We start from the raw sequence: 27,793 nt of genomic DNA, 5'->3' as shown, positions 1-27,793 counted from the left end.
TCTTAAGAGAGATGCTCCAGACCCTTAATCATTCTAGTAGCCCTTTGCTGGACTTATTCCCATATGTCCATGTCTCTTTTGTTCTGGGAAGCCCAGAACCGGACACAGTACTCCAGGTGAGGCCTCACCAGGGTGGAGTAGAGGGAGAGGATCACTTCCCTCAACTTGCTGGCCAGGCTATTCCTAATGCACCCCTGCATACCATTGGCCTTCTTGGCCACAAGAGCATACTTCTGGCTGATGGACAACTTGTTGTCCACTAGAACCCCCAAGTGCTTCTCTACAAAGCTACTTTCCAGGAGGTCAGTCTCCAACCTGTATTGGTGCATGGGGTTATTCCATCTTAACAGCAAGACCCTGCACTTGCCTTTGTTGAATTTCAAAAAGTTCCTCTATGCTCATCTTTCCAGCCTGTCTAGATCCTTCTGAATGACAGCACAGCACCCTGTATCTGCCACTCATCCCAGATTTTTATCATCAGCAAACTTGTTGCATGTACACTCATCCAAGTGTTCCTTCATCCAAGTCAGAGTGAATAAGCTAAACAATACCAGATCCAGTATTGACCCTTGGGGGATACAGTATGTCTAAATGGTCAGTGATTATTACACTCTTGTTGCCTGTCATTCCCCCATGTTATCAACACCACTCATCCGGGACTGTGCCTGCTGTTTGTCAGGATTGTGACTATAACACCTGCAGGCTGGAAGAAATCTAGTAACCTTGCCTTCAGTCAAATATAAACACACATTATGTAAATGCTGTTATCAGTCTGATTGGTAGAACTAATCCTGTGTCAGATACAACTGCAGATCACTTTGAAAAGCCCTTTTTACTTTTCCACTTCTGATCTTGTAAAAGAGCACAACAAAATGCACATTGAGTGGTTTTTTTGTTCATTTTCAAAATCAGTATTACAGAGCCTTCGGCATTAATTATATGACCTTTCAAAAATACCAAATACAGACAGTTCAATAAATGTCACAGAATGGTCCTGCAGATGTTCAGCATCTCTAACAGGACCTATGTATCTTAGGTCAATTATAGAATCAACTTGGCCTAAAAAAAAACACAAACGCCTTAAGACCACAAACATCACTCTACCAAGTAAATCAATCTTGGAGATGAGGAAAGAGTCCATGATTTTGCCTATGCTTACATCTCTGTTAAAATCAAAATCAGAATCAAGACCCTTCATGTGGAAAGACCTGAGACAAAATGTCTTCTTTCCCTCCACATTTTGGAGTTTCTTAAACATTTAAGTAAGATTGTTTATATGGAGGAGAAATTGAATAAACTGAAGTCTATGCTGCACTACTCCTAAGATACTTCCTCCTAAAATATGAGTGAAGGATAAAAATTATCTCTGACAGGAATAATTTAATAGGACGCAGAAAGAGGAATAAATAACTGTCAGAAGCAGGAAAGTCTCTCTCTGATTATAATACTGTTCATTTAAACAGCAAAGATGTACTACCGCTGTTCAAGTAAACAATAGGAGGATGGGGAAGAGAAAGGAACTGTAAACATCTGTCAGTATAACTCAGGTACAAAAATAACAAACAAGGAACAAGGAAAGTATGAGGAGATTAAAATCTATTGTGTACCTCTGGCAGACAACTAATTTCCATGACTTTGAACTGAATTATTATTATAATTGTTTTCATTATTTAAAATGTTTGATATGAAAACAACATTTTTCACTCATAAAGGAAATAAATATTAGAGGCAGCAGCATGGTAATAGTTATTGTTAACTTTCCCCATCTCTCTTAGGAGTCTGTATTTATTGTAGCAGTGTCTTGCTACAGTTTTGGATGTAGATTTTATTGTTCTTCTCAAACTGTTTATATCTAAATCCATAGAAATGATAAAGGAAATGTGATACAAGAATTTATTTTTTTTTTTCATATTTACAGAAACTTGATGTAGTTTTTAATCTCACGCTAAGGTCTTTTTCCTTCTCTATAGCTCAGGCACCTGTAATGTTTGGACCAGTTGTGGATATGGTCATACAAACTATTCATCCCCTCAAAGGAAGCCACAGGTGCCCCAACGTTCTGATGTTAACTTCTGGGACTCAAGGTACTGTTGTACTTTTCCCATATTTGTACAGTGGCTGTAAAACAGCAGTCTTGGCATAACCCCACATATATCTCTCATAGCTATTTCCTAGCAACATGAAGAACCATGACATTGCTCTTCATGCTTCATTGCATAAGACTTCTGATACCAATATTAATCTTGCACTTAGGCAGAGTCCTGCTTCACACAAAAATAAAAACTTCTGTTTCTGAACTACTTTGTGACAAAGTAAGGTGCTTTAGCTCAGCAAGATTCCAGGCTGCAGTTTCAAAGAATAAAGCAACATACACACTTACTAGTAACAGCAGTTTGAAAAGAACATCACTGCCACAAATCTAAATCAAAGCATCATAAAAGGATTAGGATTGGATAGGACCTTAAGATTATCTAGATCCAACATCTTAAATCAGAGCAGAAGCCTTAAGATGGTTGTTTATATAAATATATATAATGCATCCATCTGTTCATAAACATACAGCCAAATTTGGAAAAGCACCAAGATATTCCTTGGATGGATATAGCTCATTGGAAGTTGTTGGGGGTATGGAACAATGATGAAAACTGAGACATTTATTTAGGTATGAAATTTTAAAATTCCTGGCTTGGGACTGTAAAGAACAAATTTGTCAACCAGGCCATTTTCATGGAAAAAGGAAAGGTTGACAAGAATACTCTTTTTATACCTTTCATGGAGCTTATGCTGAATTAATTGCTTATTTTCTGGTACATTATGCTGGTACATATCTGGTACATTATTTTGGTAAAAATCATTCTTTTCTTTGAAAAGAAAAAAGAGAAGTTCTCCTTGCTAAATTATTATGTTGAGTGAACTTCAGCAATGATTACAACTACACTCTATATTCTCACACCATATTTCATATTCCAATTGATTTCAGAAATTTTCATAGTAATCAGAATGAATGGTCTTAAAAAATGGTGATGTAAGCTGCTTTGTGTGATAGCATTCCTTATGACTAGACATAACAACATCAAAACTGAGTAGAAGAAAAAACTCCCCTGTTTCTTGAGAAGGAGACATCTCATCTCTACTCTGACAGTCAAGGTTTATTAGAATAAGGTGATAGGGCACTCACCTCTCATTGCCCACTCAGTCTCTATGGAGAGGGTACTGCTCGGCTTAGATGCTACTATTTCCCTGTGATGATTAAGACAGTAGTTACAGGTATTGCTGCATCCTGTCCACAACACTGATTGAAAGAATAGACACCACCTGACAGATGGATGCATGATGAAATAACATGCCACTGGAAGATCTCTCCTGCTGTCGAGTATGTATGGTTTTATACAGGCAGAATTCCATTCACCATACTGAAATTTCCACCCTGCACAAGCTAGGACTGAATGTGGATCTTTTTAAATATGGACCCTGCCATTCACACTATTGTGGCAACTCAAGCCACAGTGGACCATGGATCATCCTTGCAACTGGTAGTGCAAGATATGAAGGCATTTTCTGGCTCTCTTATTTTTGTTTGCTTGTGATGGGAATGTATGAATGAATGCAGAACTCCCCAAATGGTAGTCTGACTGATGTGACATCTATTTGTCACAAGATGAGTTTTCTTTGGTCAGTAAGACTTCAGTTTGCAATACAGTTGTGTGGGCAAGGGCAGAAATTGTACCTGTCATTCATTCATTTTATATGCTTGTTTCCCAGCTGCTTTGTAGTGAGTACTTTGCAATTGCTTCCTCCTACTGATCCCAGTAGCCTTGCAGAACCTGCATGTTTGGCATTCCTGTGCTAGGCTCTTCTTAGGTGTGCAGTCACCCACTCGCACAACTGCACTGGCCTCGTATGACTGATCTCCCAGGCCAAGAGAAAAACGACCAGTCTGGACGCAGATGTTTACAATACCACAAGCTGAGGAGGGAAGGTGTGTTGGTAAAATTAATTTCTATTTTTCTATACCAGACAGTGTGATTACAGAGTTAAAATAACAACCCACAGCATGGTTGGACCCATCAACAAAAGCTATAGAAGGTTTGGATATGTATTCATTTGCAAAGTTTTAAAAGCATATATATACATACATGTACAAATCTAGGATGGTAAGATACAAAGCTTTAAAGTTAGATTAGTTTAAGAAAAAATAAGATAAAATTTTTTGTTTTTTTTTTCTTTCTCTAAACTTTGTTTTCCTCAGTTGTATATGTTTTCTCCTGGTTTACTGTACTCTTTCTGATCCCTGGAGATATACCTGTGTGTCTAGTCAAGCCTTCCCTGATCATGCAACTGAAGTTATTAATTCCTGCAGCTTTGTTTGTAGAATTCCTTTTCCAGTTTCATGTGCCCGCTGTGCCCCTTTTACCCCAGTGCCCACCTTACATATCTCTTTGTTTTTTCCCTCCATCTTTTCTGTTAATCTCCAAGTCTCATGGTTTTCACTTTGATTTCCTTACTACCTTTGGCTTTGTCTCTGATCCCTCACTGTGCAATGCCTGTACTGTGTTGGCATTACTCCTTTGCAGCAGGTTAATGCTTCTGAGGATGCATTTTCCTGTACTGTCCCCTGAGCTGCTTCTCAGTACTGTGAGCACACATCTTCACCCCTGTTACCCTCAGCAACTGCTGCTGCAGGAGGATATAAAATCAGCAACACATCAGTGTGATATACAGAATTAACTTGAAGCACAAAGACAAAATCATTACGGAGACATAAATTTTACTGGGGTAACCATGCCTTTCTCCTGTGTGAAAGCTCTAATCATTCAATTGAATTTTTCATCCATTTTATATAAAAACTTTTATTTTTTTTCATGGTATATGACATTTAAGAGTAAACGAAGCAAAATGGGGTTTGTTGGGCAGTTTCTGGTTTAGGTTTTGTTTGGGGTTTTTTCTGCTATCATAGTTACCTTTTGACCTCTTTGAAAGATTTGCCATGGTCTTCCACTCTAAAATAGCAGCTTTGTCTTATTCACAGCCTCCCCTAAACCCTTCTTTCACACTAATGCAACAGAACTACTTCAGCAACTTCTTTAACTTGCAACTCTGAGTAAGGTGGATCATACAAACAAAATTCAGCTGAAAAAAGACATGAACACATGGGGGAGGGTTTGCTTCACCAAAAGAATAAAACATGCACCAGCAATAGTTACTTATTTTTATGTGAATTTACAAAAAATCTCATGGAAATTTGCATGACCTCTAGCTGAAATGTTGTTTCACACATACAAGGCCTTCAAAAAGGGAACAATTTTAGAAGCAGATATTTGCATGGAACTAATGCAACCTCTTTATCAGGTCAAAGAAACTGTGAATCATATGTCAACTAGCCAGCTCTCATTCCCTGCACATATCAGTTTCTTCTAGAAAACAAGACAGAAACATTAAAAAAATTGAATACCTTTACACTTCTGTGTAAGTGGCAGTCTTCTAGGTATTACAGTGATGTGGGCAATGGAGTGACACACCTGCAAATACAAGGGAACTCCTTTCAGATTATAACAGTGTTTTCTTTTTTATACTTTCTAGTGCCATAATTGTAAAAAAAAAAAAAATTATATATAAATACACTCCTTTACTGGTGACAGCAAACCAAGTATGTCATTTTCCATACAAGGAATGTGTTTTATTAGAGGATTCAAAAAAGAAAACTAGTCTAGTCCAAAAAGCTCATAAATTATAGTTAAAAAATATTCCCTAAATAATAAAACCAATCACATAAAAGCAAGAATAAGAAGAATAAAAATAAGAAGTGATTAAAAATTGTCGTTTGAAAAAAGTGTCTGGGTTGTGAATAAATTAGGCGTTATTTTGGTATGGTTAGTCATTAATACTGTACCTCTGCTTTGGTTTCTCAAAGGAAGGAAAAATAAGGTTTTCTCTGTAATCAAGCTGTTGTCTTTCTCTCTTGGTTGCTTAGGGAATGACTGGTTTATGCCTTAAAGAATGATCAAGTGCAAAGTGGGAAAAGAGGACCTAAGCACCTTTTGAACAATGTTTTTGTTAACAGAGCATGTTTACAGAAAGAAATACATTCAGAGTGGATTCCTTCTGCTTGCAGGTGACATTTTGAATTGTTTAAGCTCATCATGATGGCATGACATGCAAGGAAGGGAAAAGAAACAGAGATGGCTCTTAATGTTTTTTGCAGCTAGCTCAGTTTTCATCTTGAAATGATTTTGTGCTCAAGCCATTCAACAAGCCTGATGAAGACAGTAATTATACTTTGGCTTTAGATTCTTTTTAACTTTATTGTAGAATAATTTAATTAAAATACATTTTTATTGTCATTTTACTGTCTCTGCCTGCTTTTGTTACTGCTTTAGTTTCCTGAAATGAAGATATATGACATCCTGGGGGCATCAATGGTAGCTTTCAATCGTGAATTTGTTTTCTTTGAAGTCATTTTCATTTCATGGAAATAACTAATTGTGAGGAAATAGAAGTGGTTATCTGATATAGATCTGGGGTTAAGAATCCTTTCTGCTAAGGCACTCTATTTTTTTGCTGAAGCAGCTGTGGGGAGTAAAACAGAAAAATCCTGAATGTGTTTTATTGAATGATTTCTTTAGGAAGGAAGTTTGGTCCCTCGGAAGGCTTGGAGATTGGGCCTTGGGAGATCTCAATCAATCCCCAGCTTGTCATATGTACGATTTGCCAAGGCAGCTGTGCCACATGCAAATCAGCTCTATGAATTTCTCCTAACATATTTTGTCCTATCTGTTTAAACTCTAAGTCCTTCCAAGCATTGCCCAGATCTACCAATCTTTTTGCTCTGCTGTAACTTACTGGGCTATCACTTTGGAAAGGGATTTAACAGTTTCTAGACATCTGGCAGCCACAGCAAATGCCTGTGATGTGTGTGCATGCACTACATGCACAGTAGATCAACATGGAATACATTAGATCTTCATGTCTGAGACCTACCAATGCTGGTGGGTTTGCCTCATGCTATTTTCAATTATAGAACCCACATTTCTCTAGGGTCTAGCCTCTCTTAGATGCTCTGTATATTTTAATACTAAAATAATTATATTTTTTCCCCATTAAACCTGTCATGTGTCTGCTGCTCTGCCAATTGCTCTGAGAATGGTGCTTGCTTTCATTTTCTGATTAATTAAGATGCCCATAAACACTAAGGATGCAGAAGGAAAACTGATATTTACATAGGCTGAAGCTTGTTAATCATGGTAGCCAAAAAACTAGTTGTTTTTTTTTTTGCAAAACTGATGAGAAAGCTAAAACCCTGTGGTTTCACTGCTGTAGGAGCAGCTTCCTGCTCAATGTTCATTTTGTGCTGTGTCACCAGATTCTTTGCAGTGGACACAGTTTCACACATGGCTCACTGTCAGTGTTGCAGCTCTGACTGAAGGAGGATGAGAGGAAATAAAAGCATGCCTAACTCACATCAAACAAAACTGGATTTATTAATGAGAGCTGAAAGAAGTATATTCCTAGATAGGCTTATCCTTCATTGGAAAATGAGAACTTTACTTATTTATAAATATCCAGTTGGAAGCTTTTTAGTTAGACTTGCTTTGACAGCAACACAAGTTGTGCAGAAGCAGTGTAATGTCTTAGGCAGTTAAGATGGATTGTTTGCCACTAAAGATGCTTGACTGTAGGCTAAGGCAAATTTAAATCGAAACTCACTAAATAAGCCAGTGTAGATTGAAGTAAAATATGAAATACTGATACTCAATTGATTCCTTTTAAAGTTAAAGCTATAATCAGATGGAACTAGATGGAAAAAACAGGACTGGGAAGGTATTGCATCCTTGGCACTTGCTGGTATCAGGAAGCTACAGCAAGCAACGTACAAGAAGTCAAACATTTCTTTCCTTTTAAGAAATTCATGGCTGTGTCTTTCACAAAATCAAATGCAATCTGAAAATTCCTGAATGTTATTAACATGGACACATAACCTCAGTACGTCATGACCCCGCACCACACACACATAGACACAAATCTATACTGTCCAAATAATCTTCCTACACTCTAGAATAAAAATAATTTGCTTTACTATTTTTATTAGATTCTTCCCTGAGGATAAGCTGAGCCATAATCATAAAGGAGAGGGAAACATATAGAGATCCAACACCAAAAAGTGAGAAGGAAGCAGAATAAGAACATATTATTGTTTTAAAGCAGCTACATTGGAGAGATTATTATTTTATTAATGGTGCTCTAACTTTCATGATTCTGGTGTTATTTGAAAAAACTCTGCCTTCTACTGTACCCTGTAGTGATACAAAGCTCTGCAGGAGACAGGATGCTTTGAACAATTCCCATTTTAGATTACATCTAGATATAGCATTTTTAAAGCTGAATCTACCTGTCAAATGCAAATCTTTGTGACTGAACTAGCATATCAAATCGGTGCAGCTATATGCAATTAGAGAAAAATGTGGCTACTGTTCCAAAGAGCCTGTCTTTTGCTCTCATATACAGTGTTGCTTGTTTGGCAATATATCACTTATCTCCAATGTGTAGAACTATTTGTGAATTAGGGGCTGCTAGTACAAAAGGATTTCATAAGCATTAAAAAACTATCCTATACCTATGGTAGCTTTTCAGAACAGAAACTGCTACTTGGACCTAGATTGGACTCTTTTGAGAGGGCCAATCAGTAGCAATACTCTTTGCTGTTTTTCTTGTTGTGGTTTGTTAGGTTGTTTTTTTACTCATATTTTATTCACATTCAGAGCTTCCATGGATGCCCCAGCACACACACGCATGCACACACAAAGGAAACTGTTTTAGTCTGTGACTAAATGATGTCCTTCCATTTCCTTCCTCAGAAGGCGTCAGGGCTTCACTGAGGATTCCCATTCAAACCGAGCAGAAGACTACAGTGCAGACTGAATACAAATTGTGCTGGAGAAGTGGAACAAGGTTAGCGAAGTGTGCAGTTGGCAATATTGATGTTGATACCCTTCGCTGCCAAGTGAAATGCCAATAATGCTTGTATAGCATTTTGTGAGGACAATGGGAATATTGATTCCTGAGAAATAATAAAGAATGAAGCTGCTCACTCAGGTATAAAAATATTGGCAACTGTTACAAAGAATTGACCTGTAGAGGCCTGAGTGTTGGCCTATCTTAATACAAATAATTCAGGCTTCAGAAAGATTTCAAGAGCAGCCAGGCATGGTCCTCAGGCACATTCTCTGCTATTAATTTATCTGCAGCTTTCACAAGCATCTCTGTCTATCAGCCATTTGGTCTTTGAGGTGAAGGGACAAAAACAGATTTCTGAAGGCTTGTTGGGAGACAAAGTTTAGCCATAAAATTTTAAAGTATAAAAATAATAATAAAAAAATTACATTCCTTACTTGTGATTTTTATGAGAAAAAGCAGGACATAAGGTTTCCATGCACTTCATAAATACATTTAATGGGCATTTCATTGGGAGCTGAGATTTCTAAGGCTGGTATTTTTATTGTATTGCTTAAAATAATTTTACTCACTGAAAGAAGTGTGAAGTCCCCAGGACATGAAGCTATTACAGGTCATAGTGCTTCTCATGCATTCTCTAACAATTTACACTCTGCTGTCAGTGCTTAAGCATAAGTACTAAAAGTTTCCTAAAAACTTTAAAAGAATTAGCTGCCTTTTGTGGTGTTGAAAGGCAAACACCTCAAAATGACTGCCTGCTCTTAAAACTGTGAGGCACATCTGGTCTGTTAACTAATGGGAATCCACCCCATCCATCACTGATCATCAGCAGTATGATGGAAACAGAATAATTGCAAGCTCACATCAACACTTGTAACAAAGCAGTGCTGACATATACACATGGCGTATAATTAGCTGTATTTTGGTGGTGATTATCTCACTTATACTCAGTGTAATAATATATATTTGAAAAAAGTGCTGCAGGTATGGTGAACAAGTTTCTTTCAGTGGTTATTAGATAACAAAAATCTATCATTCTTAACTACTGACTTGGCATTAACAGTAGATTTCTCACACTAAGGTTACAGGCTTGGAAATTTTTAACCGAGAACAACGGGCAAGCATATAATAACTCCCAAAAATGCCAAATGTACTTGCCAGACATGAAAAATTTTAACTACTGAACTCACCTATTCCAACAAATCAATGTTTAAATCCCACATCTGGTGGAAAACAGACAGCTGAGACTACTGTGGAGTAACTTATTCTGCTGCAATGACCCAAAGACAGTGATAAGAAAGCTTTCATACCAGTCATGCTTTTCCTGATTCAAATGCATCATGAATTGCTTAATTTCACTGGCTCAAAAACCTTCACAGAGACTTCACTTCTGGTTTCCAAATCTGCACGGAAAACTCTTGGACTTCAAAAAAATGGACAATCAAATGCGAAGATCAGGCACTTTGAAACAGAAGGACAGGTGCCCAGTGCCTAGCCCAGGCAAAAAGAAATGAGATCAATGCATTATGAATTATGGAGAACAGCAGGAAAAATTACCAATAGCTGTGCCTATTTAGCTACTGTTCAGAATGTCTTTGGTTGATGATACATTTAAAACCCAACAGAGTTACTTATATGTAAAGAAAATATTTTCAAGGGGACAAGGAGGTATTGGATCAGAAGCATATGAAAGAAATAACGCTGATGAAAATTAATTCAAAGGAAAAAATTTAAATTTCTTTACCCTCAGCAGATCCTGTTCTATGCTTTTGTAAACATCCACCAACCTATTATGTCAATAAAGGAACACAGCCAAAGGAAGGCAGGGCCTTCACCATCTAGAGGAAAATGTTCACTTCTGTATCTGACTACAGTTTTTGGCAATCATATCCCTGAGCCATTCCTTACTTTACAGAGCAAAAAACTGGCTGAGAAAGTACACTTTTCTAACATTTTGATGAGAGATTTCATTCAGGCCTCATCCAGTCTTTGACTGACAGTTTATTTCCTTGTCTGCATTCAGCAATGTTTTTGATAGAAGCAGAATAGGTAAGAAGGGTACTTCTTTTGAAACTTTATATGTCAGTGGAGTATATGCAACATCTTTAAGTGCTAATGAAGATGTCTATATTTCATTAATATCTTGACCTTTCATATTCAGAGTCTGCTTAATCTGTTGCAAAAGTAGAGATGTATCTAATTGCCTTGAGGATATTTTCCTTCCTTTTGTCTCAAGTCTACTGCATCTGTCAAAGAAAAAAAAAAAAGAACTTTACAGGCAATCAGTGACAAAGAATGCAATTTCTTCTCTTGTGACATTCTTTCTCATTATATCACCTGAGAGGTATTAAAATTCTCTACTCCCCATTTCTCTCTTAAATGTAAAGAATCTCAGTTTTTCCTGCTGAAGGAATTTTTATACACACATTCATGCTGACCATCTTCTCTTTCTCCTAAGCACATGATTAAAAGGCTCTCCTATCACCTAGAATATGAGACAGTGATAATACAGATTTCCTTTGTATAAATAAATAGGAACTCCAAATACAAATGGGAATTAAGCATCCAGCACCAATTGCTACTTTTGACTACTGAAATATTGCAGTCCAAAGTCCACAGCAATGTTTGATCTTTATTTCCCTCAGTTATTTTATATGTAGAGGAAGTGCACTACAATAAGAAAGTATTCTTATATGTCATTTATATGTCATATATGTCACTTTGTGTCTACCAGCATCAAATTTCATCTGCCATCATGTTGCCTTTTAACTTAGTAAAATAATCTCTCATCTTTACTATCCTAAATGATTTACTATCATTGCAATTTTTTATCTTTTTGTTGTATTTTTGGGGGTTTTTTTTGGTGTTTTTTTTACTGATCATAGCTACATTAAGAGATACCAATCCTAGAAAAGGAAGGGATTGCAAAGATTTTTAAAGATATGCCATATATGTTTAGAGATGTGCCCTGCTGCTTACTGCTTTCTTTAGAAAAGTTCAGAAAGCCTTACTTCTTGAGACATCCAGTTTCTCAAAAGGGTATTCTGGAGCTTTTGGTTCCAGCTTCCAGATGGCAATGCAGAGCAAGAGAAATACAAGAGTAAAATGAATATTAATCTCCATGTGTGTGTCAAGTGCTGACAGCACTACAGGATCTTTCTGGTAAAAGTCCACCATGACAGAGCTGGGGAGAACAGGTTGCCAAATTGATGTAAAGATTCTGAGCTTTGCCCTTTGAATCCTGCAGGTTATTTCTGTTGGTTAGACACGGGATGATCATAAACATATCAAACGTTGAAAGAGGTGCAGTTCTACTACTGTGTCTTGAGTTTTAACTCTGTTACCATGTTCTTGTTCCTTTATTTGCCAAGGTCAGACTCTAGTTACTCAAGCATGACCTAAGGGGGATTTCAGTGCATTCACCAGCACTATTTTTTTTTTCCTTTTACTCAAGTTTTTCAAACATTCTTCCTAATGATCTTACAGAAGCCAATAGAAAGATAAGCTGTTTCCAGCTTTTTTAAATAATATGACTACTTCTGCAGTGCAATAATGACAGCTTTCCTTCTGCAGTTTGTTGAACAAAGCAATTTATGATGGGCTGAAGATATTCAAATTCCAGTTATAAATTCATTTATAAAGCGAACTTAGTTATCTTGAAAGCTATTAGACTCAATGCCCCAGAGACTGAACTCATTGACTTATTCACAGAACTGAATGCTAAACTGAAATATCAAACACTGCAAGATTTCAGCACATTGTCCCACAGCGTACTCCAATCCTAAACTGCTAGAATGACCTACGAGGGGAGAGATTAGTTCAGCCTTTATGTCCATTTAGGAAAGTACTCCTTTCATTTTAATCGATGGCAAAACCTCCACTTAATCCAATGAAGATTTGATCAGATCTTTGTCCTCTAGGAATGATGCTGTGACCACTGAACAAGCCACAGACAATAATGATCAGGCACAGATTTTTAAGTGGCTGTAGACACGTGTGAAAAATGCCATACTCCTGGACACACACCTCTGGTCTTTGTGCAAGTGTACAGGTTGCAATGGATCTAGATGATCTTAAGGTCCTTTCCAACCCTAACTACTCTACGATTCTATGATTAATTGAGTGGGTTTTTTTTATCTCTTGTGTCTTTTTTTTTTTAATCTTGAGTTCATGACACCATTAATTTATGCCTTCACTATAAAAACAGATCTCTCTTTGCTGTTAAAAGAACAGGAAGGACTCTTGAATCAATACATTCAATTCTACCAACTGTGAATTTGGGAAAGTCACTTGGTTCCTTTCTTGGACCACTCTCACTCCTGTCATTATCCATATGTGAAATGTGAGGTAACAACAGCTAACAAATTAAAGGAAGAAAAGAGAGACAGAAGGAGAAAAGCAACTTAGCTTTTCATTTCAAATTTTTGAATAAGAGGTATCATTGATGCTCCAGATATCACATCTGATTACAAAACCATATATTGTGTAACATATCCTTATAATACACCTTTGGAACAATCCTATTTCCACATGCTAAGTGCATTTAAGAACTCTCTCCTGTGGTGAAAATAAAAAAGATTGTGATCAAAATGCTTTTTACTCTAGAGTTTGCTGCCAAGTGTGGTGTTACCTACTATATTCCACATAAGACCCACTGGTGAATTTTTAGCTTCCCCAAGGTCTGCTGAATTTTCATTTCAAGCTCCAGCCTACAAGTTCCAAATTGTTAAGCATGGTTATGGATGAAATCTGGAGGTGGAAACCTTGTCAGTCACTGACAATAGGGCCTTGCTCAGCTACTAATAAAACTAGTTCTGCTCTCAGAGAGAATTCTGCTAGCATTTGGGAAAGGTATCTGGGTGACTTTTCTTTCCAAGGGCCAAAGACCCAAAGTGTCTGCTTTGATGTACACCTTTTGCTAGGATCTGGTGTGGTTTTGTATCTGCCACCTCCATAATACACCTGGAACTCAAGAGGTTTTGAAATACTTGAAAATATAAATGGATGAACTGACAGTGTCTAATATCTCTGCTTTACTGATTCTATCCCTTTTCACTCCTACTGTAATTGCTTACATGGTTTTTGTCTGTTGCTTTTCCTACTTTGATCCTGGATTTAAATTCATCTTCTTCTCTTATGGAAAACTATTACCATTCACATTTTCCTTCTGAAAGTAGAGTAGCACACCCTGGACTTGAGTCTATATTCTGTCACTCAGTTCAGAGGCTGAATTCCTATTGAACACTGGATTCATTACTATTGAAATTGAGAAAACCAATTAAAGAGGTTTCTTTTACTATCTCAAACTCTAATTCTTTGAGTCTAACATCAGCTCAAAGTCACATTTTCACCCTTACTGCTGATCTGCACCCATATAAAACTTTCATCTGTGTGCTCTCAGACCTCTAAGACAAGCTCATAGGGTGTAACTGAAGATTCAGGCACACATGAAGCATATATGCATGCAAAATTATGCTGAATATAATTAAACTGGAGAAGAGAGATAAGAACGTCCATCCACTCAGCTACTTTCTTGTAAGCATGATAAGATTGAAGTCCCAAAGCCAGCCAAGCAGGGATACTTAGAATTCAAGTCCATAAAAACCACATTAGACTTGAGAGAAGGTTTGCAGCTCTGAAATTTTGCCAAACTGCTAAAAGCTGAAGCATGAAAACAGAGGAACACACAGAACTTGACTGAACACCCACAGAAATCAGTGGGAGACTATCTACACTTTTCAGTCAGCAACAGATCAAGCCATCCAATAAGTTTCAGAATTATTAGTATCACTTCTTCCTGTCTCACAAATTAAGTAACACATCCAAACGCACAACCACACCTCAGTGTGAATTAAGAGGAGTTGAAAATAATGACTTTTCTTGTAGCATACGCTTTGTCATTGGAATGTATGTATAACAAAAAAACAAACAAAAAAAGACAAAACCCAAAAACCCAATAGCTAGGTCTATGAAAACTTTCATCTGAAGTGAGAAAGTAAAATTATTCTAATTGTTAAATTTTATCACCTTATTCACATTATTTAAAGCGAAACAACCCTTTAATAATATGGAAGGATTGCAAGTAAAAATATAACTGTAAAACATACGTTATTACCAAATATCAGAAAACGTAAAGCCCTTCACAGGTGTATAAATGTGATGTGTAGATAGCTTCATAAACATAAAAAGATTACTCTGATTCAAAAATATTACAGTCTAATTAGATGGTACATACATAAGGGAGTGGGAGGGAAAAGAGTGAACTGATGAAAGCACTGAAAAGAAAGGGTAAAAGTTAAGCACTCATCTTGTTAGCCCATGACTCATAAGTGTCTTATGTACATAGACATGCATCTATTCACTGGATGAGTAGGCCAATGTTTATCATCTTCTTTTCTCCTTGTCTTCACAAGTAATTTGAAAAGAAGCGTGTGAAGGGTTGTCAGACTGCTTCAGGAAGAGGGATGAAGACAAACGGGGCCATATGGAAGAAGCTGTGAGAGCAGAAGGAGAGAAGCACATTGAGAGAAGCTTGAAAGTCTTGATTTGGGTTGAACAAAGAGAGGATAGAAAAGCAGATGAAAATACAAAAGTAAAGAAGTGGGCAGAATTATACAAGGCCTTGAAGTGAAATCATGGTCTTTCAATCCAGGTAGCAAAGGAAATGCTGTTTTGTGCTGTTTCTAGTAAGCCACGCAGCTCTCAAACTACGTTTTCTCTAAGTCTTTCAGTAATACACCACTTCATCACAAATTCCCTTTCCTTAAGCGAATCTTCACCATCAATCACCAAAATATGAGTCATAGTATTATATTTTTATATTTTTTTTATTTCTAGTTGTAAAAACTTGAAACTGCAAGTGGGATTTGAAAACTGCATGTGGTATTTCTGCTTGTGGCCTCTATGGGTTGCCAGGCTAGAAAAAGGTTACTGGAAGTGGCTGCATTACGGAATTGAAGAACAAGCTTTAAAAAACAAATGTGGCATGGCGTTTAGTTTATACAGCAAAGGAGAAATATAGCAAGCAGTGCTGCCACATTAAATAAAAAGAAATAATAATTAATAGCTTATTAATGTGTTAACAGCTCTTTACAATGACACATAATTGTAGGAACAGCAATTTATTACCAAAAGATCACTAACAGCTGCTAAATGCGTTGATTATCACAGTGAAAAGAAAAAAAAAAGTGTTTTAAAAAAATGTCAATAATTAGATCCCTTTTAGGTCACATAAACAGCTTGTAAATAGCTAAACCCAATATTCTAAAGTAAACTTCCACTTGCTGGCTGTTGCTGTTGTTAACAAAGCAAGTTCTAAGGCCAGGATACAAAGAATGAATTGACATATACTACCAGGTTACAGGGCACAGCAAAAAAAAACAAACCAAACCAGAAAAAACAAACCAAAACAAAACCAAACAAACAAACAAAAAAAGAGAGAAAACATTAAAAAGAGCATGAAATTGTTCATGTTCTAATATGCATGTTTATTTTCCCTTCTTGCTTTTTTTTGCCTCAGGGAGAAAAACAAATGTTAGTTCTTAAGCAAAGCAAAAATCCCACCTGCTCATAATATTTTACATAGAAAAGGATATTTGGACATGAGATAAGCTGCAGATATAATTCAGCCTAAGTAATTTGTTCTTATGTAGGGAACAAAAGATCCAGAGTCCAAAACGTGCCAAAGGAACAAGTAAATTTCGTGCTTTTGTCCACATAGCTGGAAGTCATTTGCTTTTACTATTGTGATTACATGAAACTGTCAAGGACATGTGGAATTAAAATAATATGTTACTTCTGTGGAGACTGCATTGACTTTGACAGTATACAAAACCTATGCAATACAGAAAATCATATTAAGGCCAGTTTGGACACAGCCTTGGGCAACATGGTGTAGAGTGAGGCATCCCTGCCCATGGCAGGGGTGTTGGAACTAGATGATCTTAAGGTGCTTTCCAACCCTAACTATTCTATGATGCTATGATCATAACATATCTTGATCTTCAAAATCAGGAACATACCAACGGACAACACAGAATCATAGAATAGTTTGGGTTTGAAGGGACCTTCAAAAATCATCTAGTCAAAAACCCCTGAAAGAATTCTCTCCATTTATTCCTCAGTTTGTATACTCATTTCTTGATTTTACATTTGCTTTTTCATATTCACTCTGTCCTTTATAAACAAATTTTAGTACGTAAACTAAAAAGTTGCCTGTTGATTTGAATGACTGCTGCCATGAACACTATCCCTAATTAATGTGATCTCAGTAGGACCATTTTTGTACGTGCAAATTCAGGAAAATGCTTCATTATATTGACATGGGGGACAAGGCATGGACAAGTCAGAAGTAAAAACCCGGTCCTGAACTGCAGCAGTGATTTCAGTTGAACTAAGCAAAATCAGGTTCAGAATTGCATAGAGAACAAATGTTCTGCTCACTTTTTAAAAGGCAAAACACTTTAAGATATGCAGAAGTGGATTTTACTAAACAACCAGTTAATGGCTTACTCCAGTGAAGATGAGTATGGACAAACTGAAATGCCTCACTTTCAACATATTGTAAATTTTTGTTTAAATACTTCATGAAAACAAGGGCTGTTTTTGTGCAAACTGCCTTATCATGTAACCCAAGCTTCTTCTTCAGCACTGTGAACTTTCTCCTCATGGGTAGTGACAAGAGTATTATAGTTTGCCTTCATGGTCCCATAAACACAAAGAGACTTGGACACATCCAATACTATTATTAATGTCATCTGCTTTTGTCTGGTAATTTTATTTTAAATAGTAAACCAGTAGTTGCCTAGTCAGCAAAGTTACATAGACCTGATAACAGATAAAAAGGAGACCAGATTATACAGGAGCTGTATAAACAATCAGATCTACTAATTCATAGGTAGCCTATGAAAAATTGTACACTGAACTTTGTACACTGAACTTTGAACATACATTATCAAGACTACACAGGGTTAAGTGGTTGTGGGAAAACTGCGCGGCACAAGATGCCATAGCAAGCAATAAAACTCTGCAGATTAAAACCAGTTAAATAAGCACAAAGGAGTCAGACCAAGGTTATGTGAGCTGACTTGCTTATTATGGCCAAAATGAGCCATGAAACATAAAATATTTTAAGTATATTTCAAGCCGCCAAGGTAATTGTGTCAGCACTTGCACAGAGACTGGGGAAGAAGCAATATAATATTGCAAAAGGAAAAGCAAAATGAAAGAGATCAAAGTGCTAGGTGATGTGCTAGGTGGGGCTGTCAAAAATTAAAATCACAATTCAGACTTCTAAGCCATACTAGAATGTATTATATTTACTAGTATATTAATTCTTCCATTATTATTAATCCTATCCACTATTCCACTTGCAGTGCCAGTACACAGTACAGAGCTATACATGAATCTAGTAGATATTGAAAGGAGACCATCAACCTTTTTCCAAATAACAACAGGCAAACATGTAAGAAGAAGGAACCTGACTGTTAAGAAAAGCTTAAATGAGAAAGGATAAACTTCAGAATGTCATGGAAAATGCCATGTCTAAAGTGAGATGTTTATTATAAGCATATAATATGCTAATACACCACCTAAGTACAGTAGCAACTTAGTTTCAAATGACTTCAGTGCACACCTGAGAGCTAGCAGAGGATTTATAAAGACCATCCCCACATAATTTTGCCAATTTTAGCTGCTTCTCTATTTAATAAAATATCTTTAGAAAGGGTCTTAAATGCAATAGGGACTGACAAGCCAACATTCTTTTTTTATCCAGCACATAGCTTTCATGAAACTCTAATGATTTACATTGCTTTTTATGTAAGACTGCAAGAATGAAAGCTTAAAGTCAGTTTCTTACTAAAATTGTGAATCTACTGTAGGTGAAATTAAGAGTTATCTTAACAAATAAATGTTAAGAAAGATCCATACAATTATTTTAAATATGTGATATTTTAAGATACACTTCACAGAAAGATCAGTCCTATTTAATAAATCATGTGATTAGGAGCAGAATGGAGCATTGTAGGTACATATAGGTTAACTCTTTTTAGAAGATGTATAAACTGCTTTGTGATAATGCTCCAATTGTTTAGTCATCCACCATTAATACAAAGTAACATTTGCTAAACTGCTCAAATGACTTAAAAGATTGAGATGTGGAGTTGATCTGGATGTCATCTTCAAAAACACAAAAATGTACAGACACAACACTGCCGGTACACACTGCCTTTGCCAAAACCAATCCCATTATATTTCTGATTTCTCAACTCAGGTGCCCCACATTTCTCTGCATGACAAGTGATGTGAAGCTTTTCTCTGAATCTGCTTACAAAATTCATAGATAATTCTTCTGGACCTGCCTCATTTTGAAGAGTGTAAGGATCAAAGAGAAAGAGAAGACAGGAATAGCCTGAATACAGGAATAAAATATTTCTGGATTGACAGTATAAGAATTTTTACACCATGCAGATTAGATGGTATTCAGACAAATTACAAGGGCACCACAGAAAGACATGGGGTAAGGGAAACTCTTTTGAGTGTTTTTAGCATGTAGAAAATATTTCTTCCCGGGAATTACACAAAATTTTACCAAACTGGTACCTGACTAAACAATAGCACACTTGTTTCTTAATAGCACATCTGTCAAATGTGCTCCAAAGCCACTCCCTCTAAACAATTGTGAAATGTTTAAATACATTAGAACACTTGCACACCTTTGGCTTTAATAACTCCCGATATCAAAAAAGCACTGTAGCTGAATCTTTTCAAGATACCATTGAAATAACAGGCTTTCATAACATTATGAAGAAAATTAAAGGACTGATGAGCATGTTCTTTATATGGGAAAACTCCTGGAAAATTACTTGATTGTGTATTTTCTCATAAGGAGGTAAAGCAATCAAAATATTAAAATATCAGCATTTTTGTTCTCAGTGTTGGTTGACAACATTTCAACGCGTCCATTGTAACTTGTAGCACAGAGGGTGGCTCTTCTTGAGCCAAAATGGGCTGGATAAAATGCAGAAGGCTACAGGACAGAAACTGAAAGACTAACAAGCAATTGGCCAAATAAATTTTTCATCATAAGTCCATGAAATCACACTATCAGGATGTACAGAATCTTGTGTGCTCCATCATAAAACAAAACAAAACAAAACAAAAAAAAAAACCCGAAAAAAAAACAAAAAAACAAAACTTCTTTTCTAAGGTATTAGTTTTCAAAAAAAAAAAAAAGTTTGATATAGCAAGGCAAGCTAGATCCTAAATTAGAGAATATACATCAACCAAATCGTTCAATCAAATATTTTAAATGGAAAAGATTTCCCAGAGCTTCAACAAGTAGTGGATTTCCCCTAATAAGAACCTGAAGTCAGAAGCTACACTCACAGTGATTTGTTTTAAGACACAAGCAGAAGACAAATAAAAGAGAGAAAAAGTGTAAAACGAAACCAAGTAACAATACAAGAGTGCAAAAGTAAAGCATATTAAATATCATTTACTCTAAAACCTTTCATTTACAAAGCATATTTGTTGAAAATAGTTTCCAATTCTGAGATTGTTTTGTGCAATTTTTCAGAAGCCTCTCTCAAAAAAAACCACTTTTCGTACCTCTATTTTCACAATGAAAAGCACTTTTCAAAACACTGTAAGGTTCAACATGTAGGCATCCTCCAGATCAGTGCTGTGAAGGTACTGTTGGAACATTCTTCATGGTTAATATTTAAAGCCCTGAAGGTGATTTATACTAGCGATGCACTGATAAATACTCCATATACAAAGAAAAACCCTCCTTGGAAACTAAGTTAAAAGCAGACTGAGGAAACTGTACTCACCTTTTCAGTACAGTAGCCTGAAGTCTATGAAGATCACAGAAGGCATCACAGAAACATGGCAGCTTGGCTCCTGTGACTGGAGTGTTGGAATGGAAGGTTACAGGTTCTTTAGAAAAGACACGCCAGGCAGGCGGGGAGGCGGAATTGCTATTTATGTTAGAGACAGGCTGGAGAGTATGGAACTCTGTCTGGGAACAGGTGAGCAGTCCACAGAGACTTTGTGGGTCAGGGTTAAAAAGAGAACAGCGATGGGAGACATTATTGTGGGGATCTGTTACAGACTGCCTGATCAAGAGGAATCTGTGGATGAAGCACTCCATAGACAGATAGGAAAAACCTCACGCTCTCAGGTCCTTGTTCTCATGGGGGACTTCAACCACTCTGACATCTGTTGGAGGGATGGTATGGCCCTGCACAAGCAATCCAGGAGGTTCCTTGATTGTGTGGAAGACAACTTCCTCCTGCAAGTAATAGAGGAGCCGACAAGGAGAGGTGCCATGCTTGACCTCATGCTTAACAACAGGGAAGGGCTGTTGAAAATGTGACGCACCAGGGCAGCCTTGGTTGCAGCGATCATGAGATGCTTGAATTTGAGATCCTCAAGACAGTCAGAAGAGCATGCAGCAAGCTCAGTGCCCTGGACTTCAAAAGAGCAGACTTTGGCCTCTTCAGGAACCTGCTTTGGAAGGTTCCATGGGATATCAGTTCTGTAGCCCCATCATAGAAGGCCACCAAGTTGGTCAGGCAGGATTTCCCCTTAGTGAAGCCATGCTGGCTGTCACCAAGCACCTTGTTGTTTTTCATGTGCCTTAGCATGCCATCCAGGAGAATCTGCTCCAAGATTTTGCCAGGTACAGAGGTGAGACTGACTGGTCTGTAATTCCCCAGGTCATCCATTTTCCCCTTCTTGAAAATGGGGGTTATATTTCCCTTTCTCCAGTCATCGGGAACTTCACCTGACTGACATGATTTCTCAAATATGATAGCCAGTGGCTTCGCAACTTCATTCACCAGCTCCTTCAGGACCCACGGATGGATCTCATCAGGACCCACAGACCTGTGCACATTCAGATTTTTAAGATGGTCTTGAACCAGATCCTCTCCTACAGTGGGCGCAAGGTCTTAATTCTCACAGTCCCTGCATCTGCCTTCCAAGACTTGGGTGGTTTGGTCAGAGCCTTTGGCAGTGAAGACCGAAGCAAAGAAGTCATTCAGAACCTCAGCCTTCTCCAAATCCTGTCTAGCCAGTTCCCCTGAGAGCTTCCTGAGGGGGCCTACATTCTCCCTAGTCTGTTTTTTAGTTGCTATGTACCTGTAGAATCCCTTCCTGTTATCTTTAATACCTCTAGCTAAGTTTAATTCTAACTGGGCCTTAGCTTTCCTAACCTGGTCCCTAGCTTCCCGGACAACATCCCTGTACTCTTCCCATGCCACCTGTCCTTGCTTCCACTTATTATAAGCCTCTGTTTTCAACTGAATTTTCCTCAGGAGCTCCTTATCCATTCAAGGAGGTCTCCTGGCCCTCCTGCTGCACTTCCTTCTGGTTGGGATGCAACACTCCTGAGCTTGTAGCAGGTGATCTTTGAATATCAACCAACAGTCTTGGGCCCCTCTGCCCTCCAGGGATGTATCCCATGGAACCTTCCAAAGCAGGTTCCTGAAGAGGCCAAAGTCTGCTCTTTTGAAGTCCAGGGCACTGAGCTTGCTGCACACTCTTCTCACTATCCTGAGGATCTCAAATTCGAGCATCTCATGATTATTGCAACCAAGGCTGCCCTGGAGAGTCACATTTCCAACGAGCCCTTCCCTGTTGCTGAGCATGAGGTCAAGCATGGCACCTCTCCTTGTTGGCTCCTCTATTACTTGCAGGAGGAAGTTGTCTTCTACACAATTGAGGAACCTCCTGGATTGCTTGTGCCGGGCTGTACCATCCTTCCAACAGATGTCAGGGTGGTTGAAGTCCCCCATGAGAACAAGGGCCTGTGAGCGTGAGGCTTTTCCTATCTGTCTATGGAGTGCTTCATCCGCAGGTTCTCCTTGATCAGGCACTCTATAACAGATCCCCACAGTAATATCTCCCATAGCTATATTCCCTTTATTCCTGACCCACAAAGTCTCTGTGGACTGCTCACCTGTTCCCAGACAGAGCTCCATACTCTCCAGCCTATCCCTAACATAAAGGGCAACTCCCCCTCCCCGCCTGCCAGGCCTGTCTTTTCTAAAGAACCTGTAACCTTCCATTCCAACTGTCGTGGTTTAAACCCAGTCAGGTAATTCGTTCGCTCACTTCCCCCCCTTTCTTGCCCTCCCCCTGCTCTCGGAGGGACGGAGAGGAGAATCAAAAGAATGCAACTCCATAAGAACAGTTTAGTAACTAAGGTATAACACAAATCACTGCTGCTACCACCAATAATAATAATGATAAAGGAAATAACAAGGGAAGAGAATACAACACCTCAGCACCAGCTGACCGATAACTCGCCCCCCAAGCCCGACCAAGCTCCGACCGATACCTCCTCCAGCCCTGCAGTCTCCCAGCCCTTCCAGCTAACTCCCAGTTACATCCTGGGCATGACGTGCTGTGGTATGGAATACCTCTTTGGTCAGTTTGGGTCAGGCCTCCTGTCTCTGCTTCCTCCCGGCTTCCCCTCCTCCCTGGCAGAGCATGAGCCTCACAAAGTCCTTGGCCAAACCAAAACATCTCTATCAGTTCTGTTCCCAGGACGAAAGTCAAAACACAGCACTGCTCCAGCTACCAAGAAGAAGAAACATGACTGCTACTGCTGAACCCAGGACACCAACACTCCAGTCGTAGGAGCCATCCCACCATGTTTCTGTGACGCCTATTATATCATACCCCCGTAGACGTGCCCACATCTCTAATTCCTCTTGTTTGTTCCCCATGCTACGGGCATTTGTATAGAGGCACCTGAGCCAAGCTCCAACTGAAGCTGGCTCATTGGCTGGAGCGGCTGGGATATCTCTATATTGCTCCGAGCATTTATTATAGGTGCTGGCAACTGACTGGGTGTGTTGGGATGGAATGATGCCCCCTCCCCCAACACGTCTAGTTTAAAGCCTCCTTGACCAGTCTGGCAAGCCTCCTACCAAAACTGCTCTTTCCCTTCTTTATCAGACCAGCTCCACCAGCCTCCACTAAACCTGGCCTACAAGCTTGGGTCCCATGTTCAAGACACCCAAACCCTTGACTATGACACCACCCTTTTAACCATTTATTAACCTGGCTAATCCTCCCAGCTTTTTTTAGGTCCTCCCCTGTACCCTGGAAAACTGATGAAAAGACTATCTGAGCTCCAGAGCCCCTAACCACCTCTCCCAGGGCTCTGCAGTCCTTCTTTATGTTCCCCAGGCTACTACTATCTATATCCCTAACACCCACATGTATCTCCAGAAGTGGGTAATAGTCCATGGGACTTACTAGAGCAGGCAGCCTCTCTGCCACATCCCTGATCCGTGCCCCCGGTAGGGAGCACACCTCCCTTGAGACAGGGTCTGGCCAGCAGACGAGTGCTTCTGTCTCTTTTCAGTATAGAGTCCCCTACTACTATGACCCGCCACTTTTTCCTAGCAGCACCAGTAGAGATCTTCTTTAGCAGTGCATCAGCCGGCTGTTTCTGGCTCGAGTGCGTTTCCTTATTAGCCCCCTGCAGGACAGCAAAGCGGTTCTGCGTGGGGACAAGAAATTTAGGGGGAAGCCCCTTGCTTTTGGTTGTCCTTTTCCTTCTTTTTTGTTGTTTTTTGTCACTAATTCCCAGCTTCCCGGGTTAAAGGCCTCCTTCTTTCCTTCATGAGGTAGAGGTGAAGCTCGAGGCCCCTGCACAGTTTGGGCCTGGAGCAAGCAGCCCTGCTTCCTCTCAGCTTCCCTGACATCTCGCAGCCTATTAACAGCATCCCGCAGCTCAGCCCCTGCTGCAGGAGCACCTCCACCAGGGAGCACCGAGTGCAGCCCTGCCCATTGTGCACCCTACCCTCACCAGACCAGTGCAGGCACTCTCTACACCCCGAGCTCTGCACTGCAGCCTCCCCTCTCACCGGCTCTGTCTGGGTGCCTATGCTGCCACCGCCGGGGCAGCCAGAGCAGAGCTCCCTGACCGGGCCCTGCTCATACGCCGAGTGCTCCCCACCCCATTCGCCGGCCCGCGCGAACCGCCTCGACCCGCTCTGTTCGCCGCGCTCCCTGGGGCAGGTTTTTACCCAGTCAGGGTTGGTGCCGCTGCTCCTGGCTCCGCCCCCTGTGAGTCAGCTGCTCGCTCTCGTCAGCTGAGCTGCCGGCTCCCGGGCAGGTCCTGTCGAGGACTTGAGGCTCCCTCGGTGGCTCTCGTCGCTCTGAGTTGAGGCTCCTGGATGCTGATCTACCCCCCCCTCCCCAACTCCGGTGTTGAAGGCGTCGTCTCTCGAGCTACTCACCTCAGCAATTCCTTCTTCCAGAGGAGATAAAAAAAATAATCCTTATACTATGGAAAGTGATATCAGTGTGTAAGTTCAGAACAGCATTAGCTAGGTGACATCTATTAGGCAATGCAGTCACTAAATACATATCTAAATGAAAACCTTTACTCATCTTGCATAATATTTCCTGTGATATAATTCAAGCAACATCTCAGTCTGACACATCCAGGATAAGAAACATACTTTGGACAACTTTATTTTAATTTTAAATCCCCAGAAAATTATATATTTCCAAAGCATCTGGGAATGCTGGCTTTACCATGTCCTACCCCTCCCCTCCCCATTTAGAATTTGAAGGTGAACGCGTCTTAAAACAATTTTTTTGCTATCATAAAGTAGATTCAACAAAAAAAAAGCCAAAATCTCCATGCTTAAAATTTCTTTGATCTCTTGTGGTACAATAATAAGAATCATGAAGTCTCTTTTTATCACATATTGCATGAAAAATATATAATTAGTTATTAGTTTTTAAATTTGATTTTATATCTACTTCTTTAAATTTACTGGATCACATTCCCACCTCTGTGCTTAGCTGGGAAGGTGTGTAAATAAAAAATCTTAATACTATCTGTAATTTGTTTTTCAGAGACTGTTTTCAAAGTTGTAAGAGCTAATTTAGTACAGCTAGGTCTATGAGATTCAAGCAAATAATAAAGAACTATTACATGCTAAAGAAGCTAATGATAGGGATAGAAGCTATCTTTATCTAGCTCTGAAGGAGTTAAAACTGAATCTTTTGTAGATGTTCTTTGAAAATGTTCAATCTTAGCAGCACTATGTTTGAACGTTCATGCTACTATAAAATTGGTATGATTGAAAGGAAGATAGAAATTGGCTATTAATATTGCATCTCATTGTTAAAAGTGAAAGGAAAAAAAAATAGCATTTTTGCTTTTGAAATGAGCAATTGTGTAGTATATGTGTATCATAATGCAAGGAGGAAGTAACAGCAAGTACAGAGACCAGAGGACTTAGTTTCTGTTCCTACTGCTTAACAATTCAACCTTTCTCACTATCTAACCAGTAGGGTCATTTTCCATTGCTGCTTATCAATTCAGACACATGTTGCAAAAGAGTGTTTCATACCATGTGGGGGACCTCTTTCATGCATTAACTTTTACTGAAAGAAAATGTATTCAGCAAACCAGGTCATTTTTAGGTCACCCTGTTTTTCTCTTAGCTTGTAATTTCTGAAGTTCTCAATCTCAATGACAGGGAAAATGCTATGCCTGGTTCTATTTATTTTAATAGCATGGGTGTCTTGTACCCACTTACATCCTGCTTCTTGAGTTGAACACCTTCCAACAAAAGAAAATAATTTTTGTATTTATACCATAAAGTGCACTCTTACTCAAGTGAAAAGTAAGAGAGAAGTGGAGCATATCTTAGTCATGCTCCAAATAAAACAAGCACAAAATCATTTATAAATTCTGCTCAGCCTTTTGTAGCTGAGCACAAGCTTAAATATACATCTGATAACCTAAGCTTATAACATAGATGAGGTATGCCAATTTTGAACCATATACCCACAAGAACTTCTTAGTAAGAAATGACAATTAGCAACTGTGATGTTCATTACGAGGTGTGCTGGAAAGTCTTCTTCCCATTGTGTGTGTGAGGAGATCAGGGAGAGAAAAATTTCTAGGAAATTCCCCCAGTAAGACTCAGGAGGCAGCAGTTCAGTTCCCAGCTCTGCTGCAGGACCTCAGACAAGAAACTCTTCCATCCCGTACCAGTCTTGCCCACCTTCACTGCCAGATCCTTTCAGCAAAGACTGTCTTCTTATTAAAGATTTGTTCAGCCCTTAAAAATGCAAGAGCAAACTCCAAGGCAATTAATGTGGGGACAATTAACAGCAGTTGTTAATAAAGTTAGGTACACCTACAACAGTGACCATGTTACTTCTCCACACCACAGCACCATACTCTGTTCCAAATAGATGCCACAGACTGCAAACAAATTACTAGAAGAAAGTAATTTGAAGAGGTGATAGCAGGAAGGAGCAAAGAAAAACAAAGATTTGGAAGGTAACTTTTATGTCAGAGGAACCCCTCATGGATAAAGAAGGAATGACCTTCAGTTACTTGAAACCACTTCAGAATACCTTCTATCCAGTAATATCAGTGGATGTCAACAGGCTCCAGTTAACTAAGGTTTCCCAACACACAGATCTGAAAGCTGAGCAAGAAACCTCTGGTATCAATTACTGTGCAAAGGTGCCATGATGTGTCCTGCACAGTTACCAGCTGATTTCATGCCCAGCAGCAAAGCCTCCACAGCTCAGGCTGCAGCTTATTGCCCCAGCTGTTATGGCTAGGACTTCAAAGCAGTTTTTTGAGAAGTGCACATTGCATATGTGTGCACAATGGATGTACACAAAGCAAATGGGACATCTGAAACAAAATAGCAAGAGCACAAGTTAAGACTATAGAACAGCCATATCCTTAAGGGTAGTGTGCCTGGGCAGCTATTTGGAAAGAGCTATTTTCCTGAAACTAAAAAGAATGTTTTGGTTTGGTTTAGATTTTCCTACTTCAACT

The sequence above is a fragment of the Pezoporus wallicus genome, unplaced genomic scaffold (genome assembly GCF_028554395.1).
Source record: "Pezoporus wallicus isolate ANWC-B61680 ecotype Strahan unplaced genomic scaffold, APGP_CSIRO_Pwel_v1 contig_2776, whole genome shotgun sequence".
NCBI classification, from domain to species: Eukaryota; Metazoa; Chordata; class Aves; order Psittaciformes; family Psittacidae; genus Pezoporus; species Pezoporus wallicus.
The sequence above is the reverse complement of the archived record's forward strand: the minus strand, read 5'-3'. Positions refer to the sequence as shown.